Raw genomic sequence first — 26,348 nt, 5'->3', positions numbered from 1 at the left:
AGACTGTTTCCATTCATTTCATAAACTGAACTTGACATTTATTACAAATTCAGTTGCTTTACATTGCATTTCTAATTCTACTTTTTAAATACCAAGTAGTAAATGGTATAAAATTCAACAATGCATTAGTTTATAAAGAAAACTGTTAAAATTGCTTAACCTTCTTCCCATTCACAACACAGAAAGTTAATCTTGTTTACTTGTATCTTTTCAAACTCGATCTTTCATAAATAAAATCAATAGTTGGGAGACAAAGAATCACTTCAAAAACAGAAAAGAAAGTACCAAACTACTTTTAAAAATAATTTTTAGAAGATGTCAGAGGAATAGGATGGGGAGACCACTTTCTCCCACACAAATTAATCAAAAGATCATTTGAACGCTGAGTGAATTCCACAAAACAACCTCTGAACGCTGGCAGAGGACATCAGGCACACAGAAAGGCAGCTCATTCTCTTCCAAAGAGGTAGGACAAAATATAAAAGATAAAAAGAGAGACACAAGAGTTAGGGATTGAGGCCCATCCCAGAGAGGGAGTTGTGAAGGAGGAGAAGTTCCCAAACCCCAGGAAACCCTCTCACTGGTGGGTCTGTGGGGGGCTTTGGAATCTCAGAGGGCAACATAACCAGGAGGAAAACACACACACACACAGATTGCATTCCTAACCATAACTCCCAGCAGAGAAGTAACCCAGATGCTCTTGTCTGCCAGCACCGAGTGGGGGCTGAACAGGGAAGTGCGTGTTGCATGCTTAGGGGAAGGACCGGGCCTGAATGACCTGAGGGAGCTAACCTGAGATAGCAACCCAAACTGTGGAATAGCAAGAGAGAGGAAAGAAAAAAAGAGAGAGAGAGAAAGTGAGAGATAGAACTTTCCCGTGAAAAGCTCTAACCTAAGGCACAGCAGGGTCTGTTCACAGAACAAAAGATTTAGTGAACACCAGAGGAGAGCTAGCTGGCTGCTGACCGGCCCATCTCCCACTGGAGGCAGAGAGGCAGGCAGGAGACAGACAGAGCTGGAAAGTGAGGGCATCCATCTTGGCCCGAGAAATGGCATCCTCCCCTAAACTGTGAGCCAACTCCTAGTTGCTAACCAAATCTTCCTGGTTTCCTGGACAGTTGAAATCCACCAGGAGGGTCTCAGTCAGAGATCAGCTCCACAGAGGAGACACATGGCACCCTTGGGACGGTGCTCTTGCTGCGCACCCAGGAAACCGAGGGGCTGGGACCAGGGAGATGATAAGATGCACTGTCCACCTGGGAGAGTGCACTCACCAAACACCTGGTCACCTGAGCTGCTTGGACCTGGGAAGGGTACAAAACGCATACCCAACCAAGTCTGTGCCTTTGTGGCTTACCTGAGAACCTGAACCTGAAGTGGCTGAGACCTGGGAAGTGCACTCAACCCAGGGCCTGCTTTAGACAGCTCCTCTGTAGAGCAACCTGGAGCATGAGCAGTGTAGGACAGAAAAGCACACACGCCATAAGCAGGGGTAAACCCAGTGTGGCCCAGACACTGTGAGCATTTCCCACACATGCCAGTGATATTTGTTTGCAGTGTTCCTCCCTCCCCACAGCACAACTAAACAAGTGAGCCTAAATAGTTCAGTTTAGTTGAGTTGCTCAGTCATGTCTGACTCTTTGTGACTCCATGAATCACAGCACACCAGGCCTCCCTGTCCATTATCAACTCTTGGAATTCACTCAGACTCACATCCATCGAGTCAGTGATGCCATCCATCCATCTCATCCTGTGTCGTCCCCTTCTCCTCCTGCCTCCAATCCCTCTCAGCATCAGAGTCTTTCCCAATGAGTCAACTCTTCGCATGCTGCTACTGCTGCTGCTACTGCTAAGTCACTTCAGTCGTGTCCGACTCTGTGCGACCCCATAGACAGCAGCCCACCAGGCTCCCCCATCCCTGGGTTTCTCCAGGCAAGAACACTGGAGTGGGTTGCTGTTTCCTTCTCCAATGCATGAAAGTGAAAGTGAAAGTGAAAGTGAAGTCACTCAGTCATGTCTGAATCTCAGGGACCCCATGGACTGCAGCCTTCCAGGCTTCTCCATCCATGGGATTTTCCAGGCAAGAGTACTGGAGTGGGGTGCCATTGCCTTCTCTGACTCTTCGCATGAGGTGGCCAAAATCCCGAAGTTTCAGCTTTAGCATCATTCCCTCCAAAGAAATCCCAGGGCTGATCTCCTTCAGCATGGACTGGTTGGATCTCCTTGCAGTCCCTGGGAATCTCAAGAGTCTTCTCCAACACTGCAGTTCAAAAGCATCAATTCGTCAGCACTCAGCTTTCTTTATAGTCCAATTCTCACATCCAGACATGACCACAGGAAAAACCATAGCCTTGACTAGATGGACCTTTGTTGGCAAAGTAATGTCTCTGCTTTTTAACATACTATCCAGGTTGGTCATAATTTTTTTTCTTCCAAGGAGCAAGAGTCTTTTAATTTCATGGCTGCAGTGATTTTGGAGCCCAAAAAAACAAAGTCTGACACTGTTTCCACTGTTTCCCCATCTATTTGCCATGAAGTGATGGGACCGGATGCCATGATCTTCGTTTTCTGAATGTTGAGCTTTAAGCCAACTTTTTCACTCTCCTCTTTCACTTTCATCAAGAGGCTTTTTATCTCCTCTTCACTTTCTGCCATAAGGGTGGTGTCATCTGCATATCTGAGGTTATTGATATTTCTCCCGGCAATTTTGATTCCAGCTTGTGCTTCTTCCAAACCAGTGTTTCTCATGATGTACTCTGCATGTAAGTTAAGTAAGCAGGGTGGCAATATACAGCCTTGACGTACTCCTTAAGTAAGTCTAAATAAGTGACCACCTTCACCTCCTTGTGTCAGGGTGGAAATTAGACACTGAAGATATTTGCAAACAGAGGAAGCCAAAATAAACAAAGAAGAGAGAACCACTTTGGAAGTGACAGGTGGAACAGATTAAAACCCTGTAGTCAGCATTGACTACATTGGAATAAGCCTATAGACCTTGAGAAGTATAAGCTGGAACAAGGAACTACCTGAAACTGAAGTGACCACACACTGCCCTCAACAGCTCCAGAGAAATTCCTGGATATATTTTACTATTATCCTTTTTAAATTGCTTTTTATTTTTAAGTTTTTTATTACTCCTTTAATTTTCATTTTATAACCTACTGTTACCTTGCAAAAGAAGGACCCTATTTTTAAAGCAAATTTCATATACATATATTTTATAATTTTTGTGTTTTTTTAAATATTATATTTTTGAGAGTCTAATCTCTACTCTAGATTTTGAATATTTGCTTTTTGGTATCTGTTATCAATTTTGTACCTTTAAGAATCCAATCTTCAGTACCCATTTTTACTTAGGCGTGTGATTACTGGCTTCATTGCTCTCTCCCTTTTTGACTAGCCTTTTTCTCCCCTACGTCACCTCTACCTCCTCCCTCCCGCTTCTCTTCTCTTCCTAACTCTCTGCATCTCTTTGGGTAGTCTGGGCTATGGAGAACACTTAAGGAACAGATTACTGGTTAGATCTATCTCTCTCCTTTCGACTCCCCCTCTTCTCCTCCTGGTCACCTCTATTTCCTTCCTCCTTCTTCTCTATGTAACTCTGTGAACCTCTGAGTGTTCCAGATTGTGGAGAACACATAGGGAATTGATTACTGGCTAGATTGCTCTCTCCCCTTTTGATTCCCCCTCTTCTCCTCCTGATCACCTCTATCTCCCTCCCCCCTTTTTTCTTCTCTATGTAACTCTGTGAACCTCTCTGGGTGTCCCTCACTGTGGAGAATCTTTTCACCATTAACCTAGATATTTTATCATCAGTGCTGTATGGATAGAGAAGTCTTGAGGCAACTGTAAGTATAAGACTGAAAGCCAGAGGCAGAAGTCTTAAATCCAAAACTTGAGAACACCAGAAAACTCCTAACTCTGGGAACATTAATTGACAAGAGCTCATCCAAAACCTCCATACCTGCACTGAAACCAAGCTCCACCCAAGAGCCAACAAGTTTCAGAGTAAGACATACCAAGCTAATTCCCCAACAACACAGGAACATAACCCTGAGAATTAAAATGCAGGCAGCCAAAAGTCGCACTAAACCCATAGACACCTCAAAACTCACTACTGGACACTTCATTGCCCCCCAGAGAGAGGAGATCTAGCTCCACCCACCAGAAAACTGAAGCAAGCTTCCTTAACCAGGAAACCTTGACAAGCCACTCATCCAACCCCACCCACATGGAGGAACTTCCACAATAAAGAGGAACCACAAACTTCCAGCATAAAGAAAGGCCACGCCAAACAGAGCAATCTAAACACAATGAAAAGGCAGAGAAATATTCAGAGGGTAAATGAACATAATAAATGCCCACCAAACCAAAGAGGAGATTTGTAGTCTGCCTGAAAAAGAATTCAGAATAATGATAGTAAAATTGATACAAAATCTTGAAAACAAAATGGAGTTACAGATAAATCGTCTGGAGACAAGGATTGAGAAGATGCAAGAAATGTTTAACAAGGACCTAGAAGAAATAAAAAGAGTCAATCAATAATGAATAATGCAATAACTGAGATAAAAAACACTTTGGAGGGAACCAACAGTGGAATAACTGAGGCAGAAGATAGAATAAAGTGAGGTGGAAGAAAGAATGGCGGAAATAAATGAAGCAGAGAGAAAAAAAAAAGAATGAAAGAAATGAGAATAACCTCAGCGACCTCTGAGACAATGTTAAACACCCCAACATTCGAATCATAGGAGTCCCAGAAGAAGAAGACAAAAAGAAAGACCATGAGAACATAGTTGAGGAGATAATAGTTGAAAACTTCCCTAAAATGGGGAAGGAAATAGCCACTCAAGTCCAAGAAACCCAGAGAGTCCCAAGCTGGATAAACTCAAGGCGAAACACACCAAGACACATATTAATCAAATTAACAAAGATCAAACACAAAGAACAAATATTAAAAGCAGCAAGGGAACACAACAAATAACACAAGGGGATTCCCATAAGGATAATAGCTAATCTTTCAGTAGAAACTCCTCAGGCCAGAAGGGAATGGGAGGACATACTTAAAGTGATGAAAGAGAAAAACCTACAACCCAGATTACTGTACCCAGTGAAGATCTCATTCAAATATGAAGGAGAAATCAAAAGCTTTACAAACAAAAGCTGAGAGAATTCAGCACCACCAAACTAACTCTTCAACAAATGCTAAAGGATCTTTTCTAGACAGGAAACACAGAAAAGGTTTATAAACTCAAACCCCAAACAACAAAGTAATGGCAACAGGATCATACTTCTCAATAATTACCTTAAATGAAATGAGTCGAATTCCCCAACCAAAAGAAAAAGACTGACTGAATGGATACAAAAACAAAACCTCTATGTATGCTGTCTACAAGAGACCCACCTCAAAACAAGGGACACATACAGACTGAAAGTGAAGGGCTGGAAAAGGATATTTCATGCAAATGGAGACCAAAATAAAGCAGGAATAGCAATACTAATATCAGATAAAATAGACTTTGAAATAAAGGTTATGAAAAGAGACAAAGAAGGCCACTACATAATGATCAAAGTATCAATCCAAGAAGAAGATATAACCATTATAAATATATATGCACCCAACATAGGAGCACTGCAATATGTAAGGCAAAGGCTAACAAGTTTGAAAGGGGAAATTAACAGTAACACAATAATAGAGGGAGACTTTAATACCCCACTCACACCTATGGACAGATCAACTAAACAAAATTAGTAAGGAAACACAAACTTTAAATGATACAATGGACCAGTTAGACCTAATTGATACCTGTAGGACATTTCACCCCAAAACAATGAATTTCACCTTTTTCTCAAGTGCACACGGAACCTTCTCCAGGATAGATCACATCCTGGGCCATAAATTTAGCCTTTGTAATTAAAAAAAAAAGTTAAAATAATTTCAAGCCTCTTTTCTGATCACAATGCAGTAAAATTAGATGTCAGCTACAGGAGTGAGTAGAGTTTCCCTTCTCCAGAGGATCTTCCCAACCCAGGGATTGAACCCAGGTATCCCACATTGCAGGTGAATGCTTTACCAGCTGAGCCATCAATAAAATAAGGCATATCTGTAGATTTAAAGTTTTGAGATTTGGAACCAGACATTTATTTGCTTTGTATATTACTTTGTTTTGTATTTCTTATTAATTATATTTATTTAAAATACATAGTTTAAAATGAGTGGGATGTGGTCTCTACGTAGAGGAGTTAATAATTTTGTGGCATAGACACACACCTATAAATAAGTAACTTTGATGAGATATGGAGACTATTAGGATAGGAAAAAAATATCAGAGGCTGAGAAGATTAAAGTATTAGTCTCTCAGTTGTGTCCAACTCTTTGTGAACCCATAGCCCACCAGACTGTAGCCCACCAGACTGTAACCCACCAGAATACCCTGTCCATGGTATTTTCCAGGCAAGAAATCTGGAGTGGGTTGCCATTCCCTTCTTCACAGGATCTTCCTGACCCAGGGATAAAAAAGATCAAGGACCAGGCTAAATATTTTTCCACAGTAGTGCTCTATTACTTCTGGTGAGCTAAAGAGATCGTTTCTCAGCATTTATGTTTGTCTTTTGTGAACAAATTTAATCTGTGTTGATTGTACAGACTTTATCAAAAGTCTTGACTTCGTTCTAAATATAGAGAAGCTAAAGCTAGGTTATATTGCTTCTTTATTTTATGGAGTCAAAATTCACTTATGTAGCTCTTCCAAAGGTTTTCAAAAGTTTACTCTCACAATCATTACTCAGTTATCAATACAAATTAGACAAGATTCAAACTCTCTACTCAATCAAATGAATAAGATGAATACATAATTAATTTTAAAAATGGAGCATATTCCTCATGTAAGTATTAACCTTCCTGATAAGTTCACTAAATTCAAGTCAGAATATTAAAATTTGTGAAAAATGCTTCATTTAAACATGTATTTAAATAAAGTAATGATTTTTTTGTGCGTTCATCTTGGGAATGCTGATACCTTATCTATTATTAATGTTGCCAAATCTAAAAGAATGTTTATTTTCAACCTAAGTTTACAACACTCAGGTTTACTTTGAATCTTGATTAAATATCAGGAATAATTATCATAATAACCAAACCAACATACTGACCTCAAATAATGTACAATTTCTTTTCCACTTCTACAAAGGTCATAGTGAAGAAAAATTTAAAAATGAGAACCTCAACGTACAAACTCCTCTTTTGAAAACTTTGACAAATTTTCACACTATATATCTTTGAAAGTATTTCAAGATAAAAATTGTGAAAATGACCTTTACTTTTATGCTTTTATTTTCTTGATGTGCTAGCTTGGATCATCATTTTATGCACTATTTATACTCCTTTTTATGGGAAATCTGACCTTTACTGGAATTTAGATATGAACAGAATACAAATGTGTAAGCATGCTTTTATGAGCTAGAAAAAAATGAAAGGAATGATAAACAGATGAGGAGAGTATCTGTGAAATGTGCTGTATAAAGTGTGTCTTTCACGCTAAGGTTTATAAAAGCCAATTACAATTCTGTAGCTCTCTAGATTGCTTTATCAGTACATTAAAATGAAAGATGATGAGGGAAGTACCAACATGAAATATCCCTGATCAGATAAATCTTTAAAGTGAACACAGTATAGTAATTAAAAAGTTGTTTAAAAAATTATACTAAACTGTACTGCATTTGAATTGCATGAACAAAGCATTAACTTCCATTTTTTAAAAATGTATCATTATACATAATTGTTAATAATGATCTCTAAATTGGCTTTTGTACCAGTAACGTAAAATTTAGAGAACTTTACTCCTGATTGAGGGAAAAGGATCAAGCAAAAAATGACCCCCAAAAATTGACTTGTTGCATATGAAAATTGTTCCCCAAATTAAATATTATTCTCACTGAGAGGTGTTTACATTAGCAGAGATCTTAGGTTGGCCCCCAAATATATTAAAATATTCGGTTTAATACTGATGCTCTGAAACTGCATTTTTTCAATCGAAATGTAGATTGTTCAATTGATTGACAATTAAATTTGAATGAGTTTTCTGGGATGGTTAAGTAATGTTTGAAAATCTTGTCTAGGATTATATTTGCAAAAATACTATATACTATGTAAACATTAACAAACAGGTTAAATGAAATCATCAGTTAACTAAATTTCCCCACTCCAATTTTTCAGCATGGCAAAGAATCCTGTCTATTAAAATATTTGCTGCTTCTCTTCATTTAATAGAAAGTATTTCACAGTTAAGTGAGATATGTCCATGTGAATAAATTCACACCAGTGGAATGCATGGCCCATAACATACGGCTGTTGTAGGCCTGTGGACTGGGAAAATAGTGACCAGAATGACCTTTACTGTGATATGTTAAAGCTGCCTGAGCAACCAGCAGAGGGTACAGCTCCCTGTGGACTTAACAACTCAGATTTGCTATGGGGGAAACAAATATTTATTGTGGTTAATGATTAAACTTTTTGATTCTATTTATTACAGCTATTTGAATTACTCTAATATATGATTAATTAGCATATAAGTCCCCAACTGGCATACTCAGGTTCAGTTCAGTCACTCAGTCATGTCCAGCTGTTTGTGATCCCATGGGCTGTAGCACGCCAGGCTTCCCTGTCCTTCACCAACTCCCAGAGTTTACTCAAACTCATGTCCACTGAGTCGGTGATGCCATCCAACCATCTCATCCTCTGTTGTCCCCTTCTCCTCCTGCCTTCAATCTTTCCCAGCATCAGGGTCTTTTCCAATGAGTTGGTTCTTCACATCAGGTGGACAAAGTATTGGAGTTTCAGCTTTAGCATCAGTTCTTCCAGTGAATATTCAGGTCTGATTTCCCTTAGGATTGGCTGGTTGGATCTCCTTGCAGACATACTCAGGGCAAAGGAAAAATAGTTGTTATTCACCCAATTTCTAGACTCTTTCAAGGAAAAGTGCTACTTAAATAATCCCCCCCCCCCACAGAATTAGAAGTTTACATTAATTAAGAAAAAATGACATTGTATTGCTGAACAAAGATATGAGCTCACATTGAAATCAGATGCCCTGGAAAGAGCCTGTTGTGTTTGGTGATGGTAACAAAGAAATAAATTTGAACTAATGTCACTATCAAGTTGTGTCTTTCATTTTAGTATCATTAATATTTCTTTTTTTTAAATTATCTTCTCCATCACTAAGTAAGCAATTCATGGAGAGCTATAGTGAATATAATATGACTGAGTTCTTTTATCCCTTTTCTCTTATCCTATGTTACTTTCAAGTGAATCCTATTAATTTTCTTGTCATCTCTCTAGTAAACTTTATTGATAGGTAAATCTAGTCATAATATTTGCCTATGATTAGGATGATTGTATAGTATCCACAGACCTAATTCATGTATACTAACTTGTCTTTTTAAGAATCCTTGACTGTTTTAAACATCTGACCATTTAGTGCAAACAGAGCTAGATACATATACACACATAGTATAAACATATACATAGCACATACATAAACAGTATATGGATAAATATATGTAGTATAGTACGTACGTATTTAACTTCATGATCAACATTTTTTCATTTAAACAATGTATTCAATAGGAGCCTCTCTCTCATAATTGTTTCTTATTCAAAGTTCTGGTTCTGTTTCATATTTTCTACAATTTGATGATTTTATTTTTGTGTTTGCAACAATATTTGTTTTACTCAATTATTTGTTATTGTACATCTTTCATTTGACAATTACTGACTGAGCAACTAGAAAACATAGTTGCTGTAATATTTGCAAAGATAGTGCTTTGGAAGAGAATAATCAGAAGAAAATGAAAAACATCAAACTCTCTTCTCTTCACAGTAACTCAAACCACCCTTTACAATGGCATTCAGATTATGTTGCTTTTCTGATCAAAACTCTATGGCTTACCATTATCACTCAGAGTAAAATTAATGGTACTTTTAATAATGTAAACTGCTATTACATTATCTTGCACTAGAATAATCCTTGCTCCCTTTACTATCTCTTTTTCCATTCGGTCAGCATTCTCCAGCCATAATCACAAACACTACCTCTGAGCCTTTGCATCTTCTAGTCCTTCTGTTTGAAATGCTCTTTCCCAGAAAGTCACAGAACTAATTATTTGATTTCTTTCAGGTATTTGCTAATTATATTCTTGTGGTAAGGGCTTCCTGGTCCAACATTGCAGAAAGACCACACATCTACAGTTCTTTCCTTCTTATCCTGTTTTATTTTACCTTCATTGCATATATTGCCACCAAATATCTCCTATGATTTGTGTATATGTCTAGTAAAAACCAAGACTTGATTTACTGATGATTTGATTGTGGTTCAGTCCTGACTCTTGTGAATCCATGGACTGTATCCCATTTGGCTCCTCTGTCCATGAGATTTTCCAGGCAGGAATACTGGAATAGATTGCCATTTATCACAACTTTTAAAGCTAAATCATAATGTATACAGGCTTAATAAATATTTGTTGAAACTGAGAATGAAGGTAAGAGAAATATTAAGTATACTATTGAATATGTGTATCTGAAAATACAGTGAAAAATTCAAATTTGATACTTGAGAGACATACGCATATAGAAACTACCAGCTCTTTTGTGTATGATATCACCCTGGAAGAGAACAAATGAAGCCTGCAAGTTAATTAAACATGCCATGCTAAAGAAACGTTTTTGTAGATAAGGTTATAGTATGTTCTTAACAGACAAACATTTGCAAAGTTGATCTCTTATGAAAGTTACTCCTGCTTATGAAAAGAGTCAGACATGACTGAGTGACTGAACAGAATTGATGCCAACTTAAAATTTAATTGTGTATTAACAAGGCTTTTCTCAGTTACATAGGCAATAAAAATGAGGTTGATCTTGCAGCTAATTACTTAATTTAATTGTGGTGTGAATTCAACTAAACATGTCTTGGAAAGTGGCACAAGTTAACCTTATCAGGCATAGCCAGCTAAAAGTGTTTTGACATCATTTACTTCTAAGTCCTGTGTCCTGGAAAAAATGGTTGAAGATTAAGTTTAGGAATCTGAAAGTTAACTTCTTCTTCCTCCTTTTGCTATAGTTTTGATTAGGGAAAAAATGTTTTAAGGCTATATGAACTTTACTTTCTTATAACGTATTTATACTATTTTACCAAGTATAAGTCAACAAAGCATATGTTCTCTTTAGCATTGGATTTAGTGTCATAAAGATAACTTCATCAGGCATTATTCCTCTCTATCTAAATTATTTTATAACATATTTTATTTAATGAGATCACTTGTCAAAAACCTTACAATCAGCTTTCATCTTTAGAGCAGAGAAATTTTATTCGATGCATATATAATTTCACTGACAATGATTAAGTATGAGAAAGTTAAAATCAAATGCTATGAAAGAAAAACAATAAGGTATGACTGAAGAATAGTTGAACTTTTACTCATTAAAAGTTAAATTCCCATACTTTCATAAACTTGCACAATACAAATAAACATTCACATGGAATTTAAGCTCCATATATAAATTCAAGTCTTTGGATTTATCCAATGCAAATCACATGGCATTTTTGGGGAGCAGCTTTTAAGTATTTTTTTTTAATTAAAAGGGGGCTGGAAAATTTAATTTGCAATTATATGTGGAGACTTCTCTCAATTTCAATGAACAGTTACCGTGTAGGTATTTATCTCCGAGTTCAGTTGATAGTTTGATAAAAACTCTCCCAGTTAGAAAAAGAAATTGTCTTTATCATTTCATTTTTAGTGCTCAAGTTCTACTTGGACATTGGTCTTTTTTTTTTTCCTTTCATTTATTACCCTCACAATGACATTTTTCTCTTTAGATGTATTTTTATGAAAATTGCTTATTAAAAAGTCCATTACTTTCTTTAAAATTCTTTAAACCTCAGGACAATTAAGGAATTGTTGACATTGATTATTCACTGCTGAATAGAGCTCTTTCAAATTGAGTTAAAACAACACTTGTCCAAAATCTTTAAATCATACTGAGTCAAAAAAGTCCTGAATTAGTATAGTCTATGTGTAGATCGGTTTTGTTATTGTCTATATTTTCCTAAATAAGTTTTAAGTTTGGAGAGATTAAGTATTTAAGAACATTGTGGTAGTTTAATGCATTTCTATCTCTTTTTGCATGTATAATTTTTACAAAATCAAGGCAAGATGTTACCATAAAAGAAGTTATAGAATTGGAAAAAGAAAGAAATATGTGCTTCTTAATGAAGGAGGGAAGTGGAGTAGAGTTGAATAGAGTTGAATAAAAATTGTTATTGAGAGTCAATTCTGCTTGTAACTGACAGAAAACAAAACTCCACAAAATATAATAACTGAAATTGTGCTTTACTAAACTACAAGTATTGACATTAAGTTAAAAAAAATCTTGAGCTTTAACACTATTCTTTCAAACCCTTTTCTTTTCTCCTAATAAAATAAACCTTAATTTATTATATAGAGGTTCCTGCTAATATCTTTCTTTGCAGGTTCTCTCAGATAAAGTGCTCAACATTTTTGAACATTATTTCTCCTGACTTCAAAATACTAAAATAATATGTAAATGTTTCATATGCCGCTCACTGTTTCATTAAGCTAAACTTTTCCTGTGCAAAGAATAGTAGACTTTTTACCACACCTTACTATTTTGAGTGATTTGAGTGAATCTGTATTGATTTGGTCAAAAAAGAAAATAATGCCAGCACTTGAGAGTAAATCATTTTTAACTGAAATTATGTAGCTATGGTTAAGGATTTTTTAGAGCGCCAAAGATGTTGGTTTAGGGTGAATATAATAAACTGATCTAAAGTGAATGCTTAATCTAAATGTGTATCTATAGTTAGCCATGGATATATATGTTGGATGGACATGAAAAATTCAGCTTAAAGCAAAAACACAAGTAAATGAGTAAACAGAATCATGAAGACCAAAATATAATGTTTCTATTCTTTAAGAGAAAATCATTAAAAATTTTTAAGGTCATATTGAAATATTATAGAAGGTTATACTTATTTAGTCAGAAATAATCTTTGATTAAAACCATAGTATTTACTCCTTGGGCTATGATTAAATTGTGAAGCATGTTGGCATAATTTAAAATGAAGGTCTTGCTACTCAGCAACAGCAGAGAATTATTAATTGCAAAGCCTTTGCATTTCTGCCCTGTCTATCAGCACAAGTCACAAGTTAATCAGCTGATTAGAACAAGAATCAAGGCCAGATAGAAAAATAATTTCTGCTTAGCTGTAATAGAACATATATTTTTAGTGAAAGGTAGCTATTGAATGTGGAGAAGGCAATGGCAACCCATTCCAGTACTCTTGCCTGGAAAATCCCATGGATGGAGCAGCCTGGTAGGCTGCAGTCAATGGGGTCGCTGAGAGTTGGATACGACTGAGCGACTTCACTTTCACTTTTCACTTTCATGCATTGGAGAAGGAAATGGCAACCCATTCCAGTTTTCTTGCCTGGAGAATCCCAGGGACAGGGGAGCCTGGTGGGCTGCTGTCTATGGGGTCTCACAGAGTTGGACACTACTGAAGCGATTTAGCAGCAGCAGCAGCAGCAACTATTGAATGATCCTTATCATGACTAAAATTCAATTTTAATGTGAATGCCTACCACCAGTTTAGTGAGCCACCATTTTGTTAGTTTATCAACTTTTTGTTCTGTGAATGTGCTTCCTTTTAATTGTGTTCAATATCTATGTCTTATAGCATTCTGCTCTACTAAATACCTTCTAGTTTTCCTGAGTAAGTGACACAGATACAAATGATGCATACCCACTCCTTAAATCAGAAAATTGGAAAAATATTTTGTTCTTCATAATTAGATACAGTTCAAAATTTAGACAAATATTTTCTCATAAATATTTCTTTTTGTCATACTTTTTCTGTTATACGAGTAAGTGCATCCAAAATACTATTGAATAAAATAATTGAATTGTATTAGCTACTTTTTGTGTGATTTTAATTTTACTGAAGTATCTTCATGCTTAGTAAAGAAGACATGATTTGATTTTTATATCTGTTTATATGGATATTAATGCCTTAAGCTTGCTGTATCCATCAGTGTATATTTTAAACAGGTTAAATTGTTTTACACAAAATGTAAGAAATATCTAATTATGCAACTGAATATAGTTTCAATTTTCATTTTAATTTGACATTAATTTAATAAAAAATGCCTTGGATGAACTGGATATATTACTGCTAAAATCTTTAAGCTGAAAATTTAAAAATAGAGTGAAGGGAAATATTTCCTTTCAAACTTTTATTCATTTATTTATCATATCTGATTTTAAAAAGCTGTAAATAAAATATTTTAAAATTCTACTATCCTTTAATGACCTTTCTCATTTAATAACTTTCTTGTTCATATAATATAGTAACCTATTTTTAAATAGCTTCAAAGTAGATATGTTGAAAATTAGAAAATTGAGATGCATGTGATAGTTTTCAAAATGTGTATTTATTGAGTATAATTCATGGGCATTTAACAAAAATATCATAAAATAGGTGATCAAATGGTATGTTAATCATATAATAAATTAAAAAATGGCTAACATTAAATGCAATGTCTTTAACAAGCCTATCTAACTTAGCCAAAATATCTTCAGTTTGAATATGGATGTATTCTTTCTGCTAGCAGTTCTGATATAAGCCTCTATTGTGAAACTTTTTTGTTGGTTCTTTTTACTGTATTCAGATGGCAATGATGCCTCATATATGTTCTATTACACTGAACTCTACTAATGTCATAGACAAAACACATATGTCAAACTACTTTAAACAAACCAAAAAACATGTCCAAATCCTTGATGAACACTCTAGTTTAAACACCATAGAAGGGTGTAGATTAATTTATTTATCATGCTGAGTGCATGCTATAAGTTAAATGCCCATGCATGAGTGCATGCTAAGTTGCTTCGGTCGTGTCTGATTCTTTGCAACCCTGTGGACTATAACCCGTCAGGCTCCTCTGTCCATAAGATTCTCCAGGCAAGAATACTGAAGTCGGTTGCCATTTCTTTCTCCAAAAGATCTTCCTGACCTAGGGGTCAAAATTGCATCTCCTAAGTTTCCTGTGTTGGCAGGTAGGTTCTTTACCACTAGATACATTTATACAGAAATAAATCTTGGTAAAAATTATCTCATTACTTTTTTCACAATAGTAACATTGAGAAACACCAAATTAAAAAAAATTCTAAGTTTTAGTTTCAAACACATCATTTAAATAGAATATGTTAGAATATATGATTGATTGCAATTTGAAAGAGCCTAGTAAACAGCCTAGAAGAGAAACTTTTATTACTGAAGCTAATAATTATATCTATTACATTTAATATCAGCTTTGGAGCTATTTCTGAATCTCTGTGGAAAAATAGATGATGTGGAAAGTGCTGATATCTTTGGTTTTGTTTCTTCAGGTTCTTAAGTCATGGAAGTAACAGCAGGAATGAGAAAAACAAGTCAATGATATAATAAAGGGGTAACAAACTGTATCTAATGGACTAGTTAATTAATAGGATATGCAGACCACAAGGTCTCTGCCAGAAGTAAGCATGATCATGTTATGGGCAGATGAGTTATCCCCCAAATCAAATGCTGAATTGCAAATTTTACTACTTAAGAATATGAACTGTATTTGGAAATAAGGTCTTTAAAAAGATAATTTAGCTAAGAAGAGCCCTATATATCACGTCTAGTGTCCTTCTAAGTAAAGAGGCAAGACCGTGTGATGACACAGAGAAAACAACAGCCACATATTAGCCAAAAAGAGAAATAAGCTTCACAAAACAACATTGCCATCAGCTTAATCTCAAATTTTCAGCTCCCAGAAGTGTGAGAAAATAAATATGTTTTTAAGCCACCTGTGGTATTTTGTTACAGATCCCCTAGAAATCTAATATGCTCTTATTTCAATTTAATTTGAAGCAATAATGCAAAGTATCTTTTGTTTTTCTATAGACATATATGGGGGCTTCCCAGGTGGCACTAGTGGTAAACTGCCTACCTGCCAGTGCAGGAAAAATAAGAGACACAAGTTCAATCCCTGGGTTGGGGAGATACCCTAGAGGAGGGCATGGCAACTCATTCCAGTATTCTTGTCTAGAGAATTCCATGGACAGAGGAGCCTGGCAGGCTATGGTCCATAGGGTCACAAAGAGTCAGACAAGACTGAAGTGACTTTGCACACACACACATAGACATATATATTATCATAATTCAAATCCAGTTTTCTCTGGCTTAATCAAATTGATTCTTCCTTGAGAGCATTTATGTGAAATAAAACATTTTATTTAATTTTAATGGGAGAAATGAAACATTTCATCTCGAGATACTCATACAGTTTTCATATGTAAAAATATATTGATTATGCAACCATATTTTATATAAGTAAAAAAAATGATAAGGATAAATTAATACTGTCTCTACATAAAATACATTATCAAGAAGAACTTTTATACTTTCCCTAGTAGAGCCAAAAGACCAGAATGTCTGATAGTTAATAGAAAATAAAGATGGATATATTTTTCTTTCAAAGATGCACTCTTCTTACTCAATTATACTAAACAATTTTCAAACTTCTGAAGACGTGGATAATTCATATTTACAAAAAATTAACATAGAAAATAATTTAGGACAAAACAGAGAGTGAATTTAAAGGCCTCCAAAATCTGGAAAACAGCAAACATTCAAACATATCGAAAAAGAGTTATGTAAACATTAACATTTCTTGCTTGTCATCTTCATGCAGAGCAAAAATTTGAGGAGCCATTTGATTTTCTTTTATTATGTAGACTACTATGTTAAATAAATTGTAGTATCTTTTCCTAAAACAGTAATAAATGAAAAGTTTCTTTTATTATTTAGTGTGTTTTGAGGTAAAAAATGTTCTAAATTATTTTTTTAATTTTTATTTTTACTTTATTTTACTTTACAATACTGTATTGGTTTTGCCATACATTGACATGAATCCACCACGGGTGTACATGTGTTCCCAAACATGAACTCCTCTCCCACCTCCCTCCCCATAACATCTCTCTGGGTCATCCCCGTGCACCAGCCCCAAGCATGCTGTATCCTGCGTCGGACATAGACTAGCGATTCAATTCTTACATGATAGTATACATGTTTCAATTCCATTCTCCCAAATCATCCCACCCTCTCCCTCTCCCTCTGAGTCCAAAAGTCCACTATACACATCTGTGTCTTTTTTGCTGTCTTGTATACAGGGTCATCATCACCATCTTTCTAAATTCCATATATATGTGTTAGTATGCTGTATTGGTGTTTTTCTTTCTGGCTTACTTCCCTCTGTATAATCAGCTCCAGTTTCATCCATCTCATCAGAACTGATTCAAATGTATTTTTTTAATGGCTGAGTAATACTCCATTGTGTATATGTACCACAGCTTTCTTATCCATTCATCTGCTGATGGACATCTAGGTTGTTTCCATGTCCTGGCTATTATAAACAGTGCTGCGATGAACATTGGGGTACATGTGTCTCTTTCTATTCTGGTTTCCTCGGTGTGTATGCCCAGAAGTATATTGCCTTAATACAGTGCAATAAGACAGTATGGTAACTTTGATGCATTGTAAAATAAAGCCTCATCTCTTGACTCGAATTTGTCTCACTGAATTTTCTATGTAAAAGCCATAAATACAGGAAATTAAAGTTCCTCATGCCAGAAATACCAAGGAGATAATCATTTTGGCTAATGTGTACTAGCCAGGAAAAGAAGGGTTATGAATATAAATAGATCTTAAGGGAGTTGGAGAAGACACAATGTCTCATTGTGTTTAAATATAAAGCTAAAGTAGAAAAGGATTTTATATCATGTGGACAGTGAATTATGAGTCAGAAGTCTTCACTTCAGTGAGAGGGTTTAGAATAAACCTTAATAATTTTGATATACTTCTGTGGAGTTTGGGCATGAAAGTAGTTTACCTTGAATGAAATGAAAATATCAGAAATTAATTTATTTACTATTTAGGAATGGGACTATTCTGGTAAGTAAAGGTGCTAGAATGACTAAATAAAATCTAATACTCTATCTTGCTGATATTTAGTGGGTGGGTCCAGAGGATGTGTGCATGCATGCTCACTCATGTCTGACTCTTTGTGACTGCATGGACTATAGCCCACCAGGCTCTTCTGTTCCAGGAATTTTTCAGGCAAGAATATTGGAATGGGTTGCCATTACCTAATCCAGGTGATCTTCCTGACCCAGAGATTGAAACCGTGTCTCCTGTGTCTCCTGTATTGGCATTGGCAGATGGATTCTTGCATCACACGAAGGTGGTAAAGACTACATTATCAAGGTAGGTGCCTACCTTGCTACTTTATTACTTTATATCTTTAAAAAGCTTAGTGGTAGCTTCCTCTGTAGGTTCAGATTGGAGGTAAGAGATGTTCATATGAAATCATAAGTGTGAAAATAAAAGTTGAGATTTAAAGGGCCCAGCAACAGAATTAATAATTAAAGGCAAAGTTAATGGTATTATTATAATGGGCACAATATCAGGGTTAATAATCAAGGTATCTCAATCAGCAGGTGTTTGTGGGAAAGATGTTTATTTTTTATCTATTTTATATATAATAGTGTGTGTATGTCAATCCCCATCACCCAACTTACCCTCCCCTCATTACTTTTTCTCCCCACTGGTCACCATTAAGTTTGTTTTCTACAACTGTGACTCTATTTCTCTTTGTAAATAATTTCACTTGTATCATATTTTGTAGATTCCGTATCTCAGTGATATCATGTGATATTTGTCTTTTTCTGACTTGTATCACTCCAAATGACAATCTCTAGGTCTTTCCATGTTACTACAACTGGCATTGTCTCATTCATTTTTATGGATGAGTAATATTCTATGGTATATATGTGCATGTCTCTTTTTCCAATCCTCTATCTATAGACATTTAGGTTGCTTCCATATCTTGGCTGTTGTAAATAGTTTTGCAGTGAACTTTGGGGTGCATGTATCTAATGCAGAATCTTTTAAACTAACAGATCTATATGAACTGGATAGCTACATGTTAAAGAATGAAATGTAACCCTTACATCATACTTTATATATAAGTTAACTGGACAAAAGTAGGTCAAACAGTTGAATGAAAGAACTAATACTAGCATTTTTTTTAGAAGGAAACATAGGGTATATCTTTATGATCCTGAATTTGACAAAAGATTTTCAGATTTGATACCAAAAACATTAGCAACAGAATTAAAAACAGAAAAATTAGATACTATCAATATTAAAATAGTTTGTCATTCAAGGGACATCGAGAAAATAAAAAGACAATAATCAAAATTGCAAAAGTTATTTGCACATCACATATCTAGTAAGGTAATTGTATCCAAAACAGACACATGATTATGATAGACAGATATAGAAGCGAGTACAAAAATATATACTCTTGCAACTGTGCAATGAAAAGACAAATAATAATGGGAGAGCAAACCTGAATAAACATGTCTTTAAAGAAGATTAAATGTCCAATTAATACATGTATATATGCCTGATATTATTAGTTCTTAGAGAAATGCAGAAGAAAACCACAGTGAGATAGCACTTCTTAACCAGTAAGATGGCTGGAATCTTCAACTCTGGATCATTAGCCATTGTTGTACAAAGACAACTGATGCTCTCTCCAGCTTTCTTCTTTTTAAATGCAAATTTTAATATTAACTAGGAATATTTAACCAGGGAGTAAAAATCTCTCTGGTTTCTTGAAATAGGTTAACCTTCTTGAATGGTTTTAGTTTTGGCTACTTGTTTTCATTCTGTATATCTGCATTAATACCTCAAAGATTGTGGGTTTATTTCCAGACCACTATGATAAAGCAAATATAGCAATAAAGCAAAACACATTAATCCTTTGGTTTCCCAGTGCAAATACAAGTCATTTTTACACTATGCTATAGCCTATTGTGTGCAATAACAATATATATAAAAAGTTAAAATATCTTAATTAAAAAACACTATAACTAAAAAACAGTTGCTATCATCTGCCAATTCAAGGTTGCCATAAACCTTCAATATGTAAAAATAAAATATTTGTAAAGCTCTATAACGGGATGGAGAAATAAAATGAAGTGTTCCTGTATCTAGTATCTTTCTGTCATCTGTCATAATCAACCTACTGTTTATGATTAAAGCCCCAAAAGCATCTTTAAAAACATGTTTGTTTAGAGCCTCATAACCAGATGCAATTTAATTATATTGTCAAATAATTACCACTTCAAATTATGTATCATTTTATCAAAATAGGATCTAATGATACCCCTTTACCTTTTGTTGTTTTCACACAGGACCAAAGAAATTACTTGGAGTATCTAATAATTGACATGCACTGCTATCACAGGATATTTAGAAAGGAATACATTTAACCCAATTTGAAAGGCAATGAACATACTAGTAAGAGACACAGGATCCATCCCTGGGTTGAAAGATCCCCTGGAGGAAGGCACAGCAACACACTCCAGTATTCTTGCCTGGTGAATCTACAGTGGAGACTGGTGGGCTACAGTCCAGAGGGTTGTGAAGAGTTGGGCACAACTGAAGCGACTTAGAAGCCACTCGCAAGTATACTAGCCCATTTGTGCCTTTGTCTATGTGTGTGTGTGTGTGTGTGTGTGTGTGTGTGAGTGTATGTATGCACACTCTCCTCCATTCTGTACTTTCTTATATTTTAATTAATTAATATTAATAGTTTAAATAAAGTGTTATTCTATTTTATTAAAAATGAAATTTTGGAAATAAAAACTGTAGAACAGCTTCTGGCATTGTAAATTGATTTTCTCCAACTTTTATAGATACAGTTAAGAAAAATTTTTCCACTTCAGTGTATTGTATTTCAGAACAATATAAGATATACTTGTCTTGTCAACAGTGTTGTTTATTCCTATCATTAAAGACAAAATAAGATGAAATGTACTACATTTTCATTCAAGGTTTCTATAATTTAATTAATGATTGTGTATTTGGATTTCCAATTTTTGTATAGCTTTTCATGTTATATATCAAGTTTATTTTTATAACTGACTGCTTTTATTGAAAATAAAGTGAATAAAGATAAATATGATGTTCACCACACAATTATACTGATTTAAATGGGCCCAACTGATGCCTAACATTTTGCAAATTAAGAGTATCGCCTATACATATTATTTCACATTCATGTAGGCACTAGATTGCATTCTGATAGATGACCAATACATGCTAAATAGAAATTGGATTTTGTTAGACTAGCTATGAAAATTTTAGGGTAAAGAACTTTATGAGCAGTATTGAATTTCTCCTAAATTATATCAACATATCATCACTAGTGTATGCAAACTCTCTCACTTACTTTCATTATTTTTTTTAATTCTCTTCCATACCTATGCTCCACATCCACTATTTCACCTACTACATTTTTAATGCATTTGTTTTCACTTAATGTTATATTTTTAATATTCATGTAGAATGATGTATGTATAATGTTCATTTATAGCTCCTAACTTATGATTTATGTTCTTTGATGGTTATGTTTATAAAATTATATACCACATTTTACCTATATATATATATATACCATCTATATATATATACCACATTTTACCTATCCCAACGATGAACACATAGATTGCCACCAACTTCCTACTATGACAGATAATACTTAATAAACAGGCTGTATATGTATGCTTGATAATCAATTAATTTGACTTAATTGATAATTATAGAATGCTCCACACAAGCATAGCAGAATACACATTCTCAGTTTTGCAAGACTTTTGATCAGTGGGAGAACACCATAGATATGTTTTTCTTTTTTATTTAAATTTTATTTTTTTTTACTTTACAATACTGAATTGGTTTTGCCATACATTGACATGAATCCACCACAGGTGTACAGGAGTTCCCAACCCTGAACCCCCCTCCCACCACCCTCCCCATATCATTTCTCTGGGTCATCCCAGTGCACCAGCCCCAAGCATCCTGTATCCTGTATCGAACCTAGACTGGCACTTCATTTCTTACATGATAGTATACATGTTTCAATGCCATTCTCCCAAATCATCCCACCCTCTCCCTCTCCCACAGAGTCCCAAAGTCTGTTCTTTACATCTGTGTCTCTTTTGCTGTCTCACATATAGGGTTATCATTACCATCTTTCTAAATTCCATATATATGTGTTAGTATACTGTATTGGTGTTTTTCTTTCTGTCTTACTTCACTCTGTATAATCAGCTCCAGTTTTATCCACCTCATTCGAACTGATTCAAATGTATTTTTTTAATGGCTGAGTAATACTCCATAGTGTATATGTGCCACAGCATTTTTATCCATTTGTATTGAATGAATAGAGTTGAATTTGGTTCTGGGAATTTACTTAAAATTTTAAATTCTTAGAAATTTCCTAGAAAGCAAGTTTTTAGAAAGTTCCTGAGATCTTATTAAGGATGAATATTCCTTGACTGCCTGACCTGTTTTCCTTAGAAATGTTTATTCCCTGAATTGTAACATAAGCTGAAGGGCTGAAGGCTGACGTCTACATTCCCTGCTCTGTCATCCTCTACCTAGAGTCATAGAAAGTCATAGTATGGTAGTTATGTTCGTTCCCTTCTTTGATTTTCACATGACCAACAGCCCTGAAGTTCAGTTCATTTGAATTAGTGTTGTATCTTAATTCCCTGTGAACAAGCTATGTTCATGAAATGTAGGTTAGAAAGCAAGACAGTGAAAAGTGTGTGGATGTTGTGGCCATAAATATTTTCCTCTTCTGTCAAGAATATTGTTTGGGGCCTTAAATGAAAAAATAATTTCAGGCTGTTATTACTGATCTTTCCCGGCAGTCACAGGGCACACTCACTCTTAGATATGTCTGTATGTAAGCTCATTTAGCCTTATTGCTAGGGCTTTGAACTGTATGGTGAGAATAATGCTACTTTTCATCATCATGAACTACAAGAATGATTATTCAGGCTTTAGATTTTTCTTCACTTACTGAAATTTTAAAATGTAAAGAAGAAAAAGACTCAATTTACAATTCAATATCCAGTAAAAATATTAAAGTTAAGCAAAATAGAGCAGACCACTTAATAGAAAGGATAAAATAAGCCTGAAATGTAGGGAATGATGTAAAATTACCAGGACAGTAAAAACATTTGAAAGAATGACTCCAAGGTATTTAGTTAAAAGAAATGAAAATGTTTTACAAAAAACCTCTGTGTACCAACATTTCTATATGTTGAATAGTGGCCCACGTCATGTTATAGATCTAATGATTAACAATAGAATAGATTTAAAAAGAAAAACTGTAATATTCCATATCCTAAATCACCACTCAGCAGGCTGAGGGAGACGCAAGAATTCTCAGAAGAAAAAGAAAAAAAAAAATATATATATATATATTTAAATTACACTTCACAGATATCCATTTTATATGTTAATAATTCATCATCCCATCTCTCTTTATCTATGGAAGTCTGCTCATTATGCTTTTCACTCTGATATGGCTTGCTGTTTTAAGTAAATTTTCTGTTCCAGACTAGAAGTAGCCCAAGAGCAGGCTGCAAATAGTTATCCAGGACCTACATTTGAGCTTTTCGTCTTGAAAATCTGAGATAGATTTAGGGGAACGAATCGAACATAGTGTTGTGTAAGGACCCTGTATCAGTCAGTATAATGATTACAATGCAAAAGAAAAACAAAGGTGAAAACTATGTAAAAACAAAGGTAAAAACACACACAAAAAAAAACAACAAAAAATGGATGTCAATATCTAAGAATTGACTCATCCCCAAGATTTCTATTCATGTTTTATTTGCACATTGTATTAGTCTGTTCAGGCTGCCACAGCAAAATACTGCAGACAGAGTGGGTTAAACAGTAGAAATTTATTTCCTACAGCTCTGGATGCTAGGAAGTTCAAATCAAGGCATCAGCTAATTGGATTCCTCGTAAGACCTCACTTCCTGGCTTGTATATGCTGGTCATCTTCTTACTGTGTCCTCACATGGAGGTTAGAGAGAAGCCAAGTGTCTCTTCCTTCTCTTATAAGGGTGCTTGCCCTATTAAGTTAAAACTTTACCCTTATGCCCTCATTAGACCTTTAATCACCTCTTCACAGTCTCTATCTCCAATTCGGTCATTAGGAGAGTTGGCGCTTCAACATTTAAATTTTAGGGAAACGCAAGTTGATCTGTATTATGCATAATCCAGTATTTTCTTTGTATGTAATCATTTGTGTTTATTGCAAGCTTCCTTTAAAAATGAATTATTGTATGTGTTTTTACACTCCCTTGTTTCAAGATTAATTAATTGATTGTTATTTTGTCTTCTTTTTATATGTGGGACTAATTTGGGCCATTTTATCCACTTATACAAACCTATTATTCCATGTCAGGTTCTTAGGTACCATATTATACTTGGGCCTGAAATACAGAGTTGATCTAGAAAGAGTTTCATGATCCAGTCTCAATTCTGTAAGTTCTTAGGAAGCTTCTAAAGTCCTTGGGCTCCAAAATCACTGCAGATGGCGACTACAGCCATGAAATTAAAAGATGTTTACTCCTTGGCAGAAAAGTTATGACCAACCTAGATAGCATATTGAAAAGCAAAGACATTACTTTGCTGACTAAGGTCCGTCTAGTCAAGGCTAAGGTTTTTCCTGTGGTCATGTATGGATGTGAGAGTTGGACTGTGAGGAAGGCTGAGCACCGAAGAATTGATGCTTTTGAACTGTGGTGTTGGAGAAGACTCTTGAGAGTCCTTTGGACTGCAAGGAGATCCAACCAGTCCATTCTGAAGGAGATCAGGCCTGGGATTTCTTTGGAAGGAATGATGCTAAAGCTGAAACTCCAGTACTTTGGCCACCTCATGTGAAGATCTGACTCATTGGAAATGAGTCTGATGCTGGGAGGGATTGGGGGCAGGAGGAGAAGGGGATGACCGAGGATGAGATGGCTGGATGGCATCACTGACTCGATGGACGTGAGTCTGAGTGAACTCCGGGAGTTGGTGATGGACAGGGAGACCTGGCATGCTGTGATTTATGGGGTCGCAAAGAGTCGGACACGACTGAGTGACTGAACTGAACTGAAAGTCTTAATTTGTGATTCAGCTCTAGTAAAATACAGAAGCAGACTTTTTAAAAGGAATTGAAAAGGTTTTCTGACACAATAATGCTATAGAACAGCCTACCTAAAATCTCAGTCACTTAAAACAGTACGGAATCACTTCTGCTCGTGAATCTGTTCATTGTTCATTCCATCTTCTACCAAGATGGGCCAGGTTTATCCATCTCAGTTTGCTTCACTCACATGTCTGCTGTCAGCTGGAAAGTTTGCTGAGGACCATTTGGGGTAGAAGGGAATTAACTAGTATGAGGTTCACTTATCTTAATTGCATGCGGTCTCATACCCAGCAAACTGGACAGCGTTTGATTTTTTGCAGGAGCAAAATTGATATAGTTTCTTTTCATGTCTCTGCTTGTGTTACATTTACTCTGTTCCATTGGCCAAAGCAAGTCACAGGGCAGAGCTCAGATCATGCCATAAAGACTTGCCATTAATAGAACCAAGCTACTATAAGAGACACTTTCAGAAATCTTTAATGCTGGACCTTTGATTTTGGTGGGATAAATTGCTTTGCAGGTGATTAAATACTAAGTGATAATTTTCCTAAAATATTATATGAGTTTCTAATGGGTAAATATAAAGAAGCAGTTATCAATTTACTATTCAACTACAAGAGCATAAATTATACATTTAATTTTAAAATGTTAGTATTCTAAATTTTACTTCCCTGGTGGCTCAGAGAGTAAAGAGTCTGCCTGCAGTGGGGGAGACCCAGTTTCGATCCCTGGGTTGGGAAGATCCCCTGGAGAGGGAAACAACAACCCACTCCAGTATTCTTGCCTGGAAAATCCCATGGACAGAGGAGCATGGCAGACTACAGTCCATTGGGTTACAAAAAGTCAGATACAACTGAGCCACTTCACTTTCTTTAGGGCTTCCTTGATGGTTTATCTGGTAAAGAATCCTCCTGCAATGCCAGAGACCTGGGTTCAATCCCTGGGTTGGGAAGATGCCCTGGAGAAGGGAATGGTTACCGACTCCAGTATTCTTGCCTGGAGAACCCCATGGATGGAGAATCCTGGCAGGCTACAGTCCATGGGTCACAAAGAGTTGGACACACGACTGAGTGACTAACATACATTCTAAAAATTAGCAGTCTTTATAATTTAGAGCAAATTTAGTTTTATAAGAAAACTCAACAGAAAATGCAAAGTGTTCCTGCTCAGATACACCCTTG

This window comes from Ovis canadensis, chromosome 16 (assembly GCF_042477335.2).
Source record: "Ovis canadensis isolate MfBH-ARS-UI-01 breed Bighorn chromosome 16, ARS-UI_OviCan_v2, whole genome shotgun sequence".
Classification (NCBI taxonomy): domain Eukaryota; kingdom Metazoa; phylum Chordata; class Mammalia; order Artiodactyla; family Bovidae; genus Ovis; species Ovis canadensis.
Note: the sequence above shows the minus strand (reverse complement) of the source record.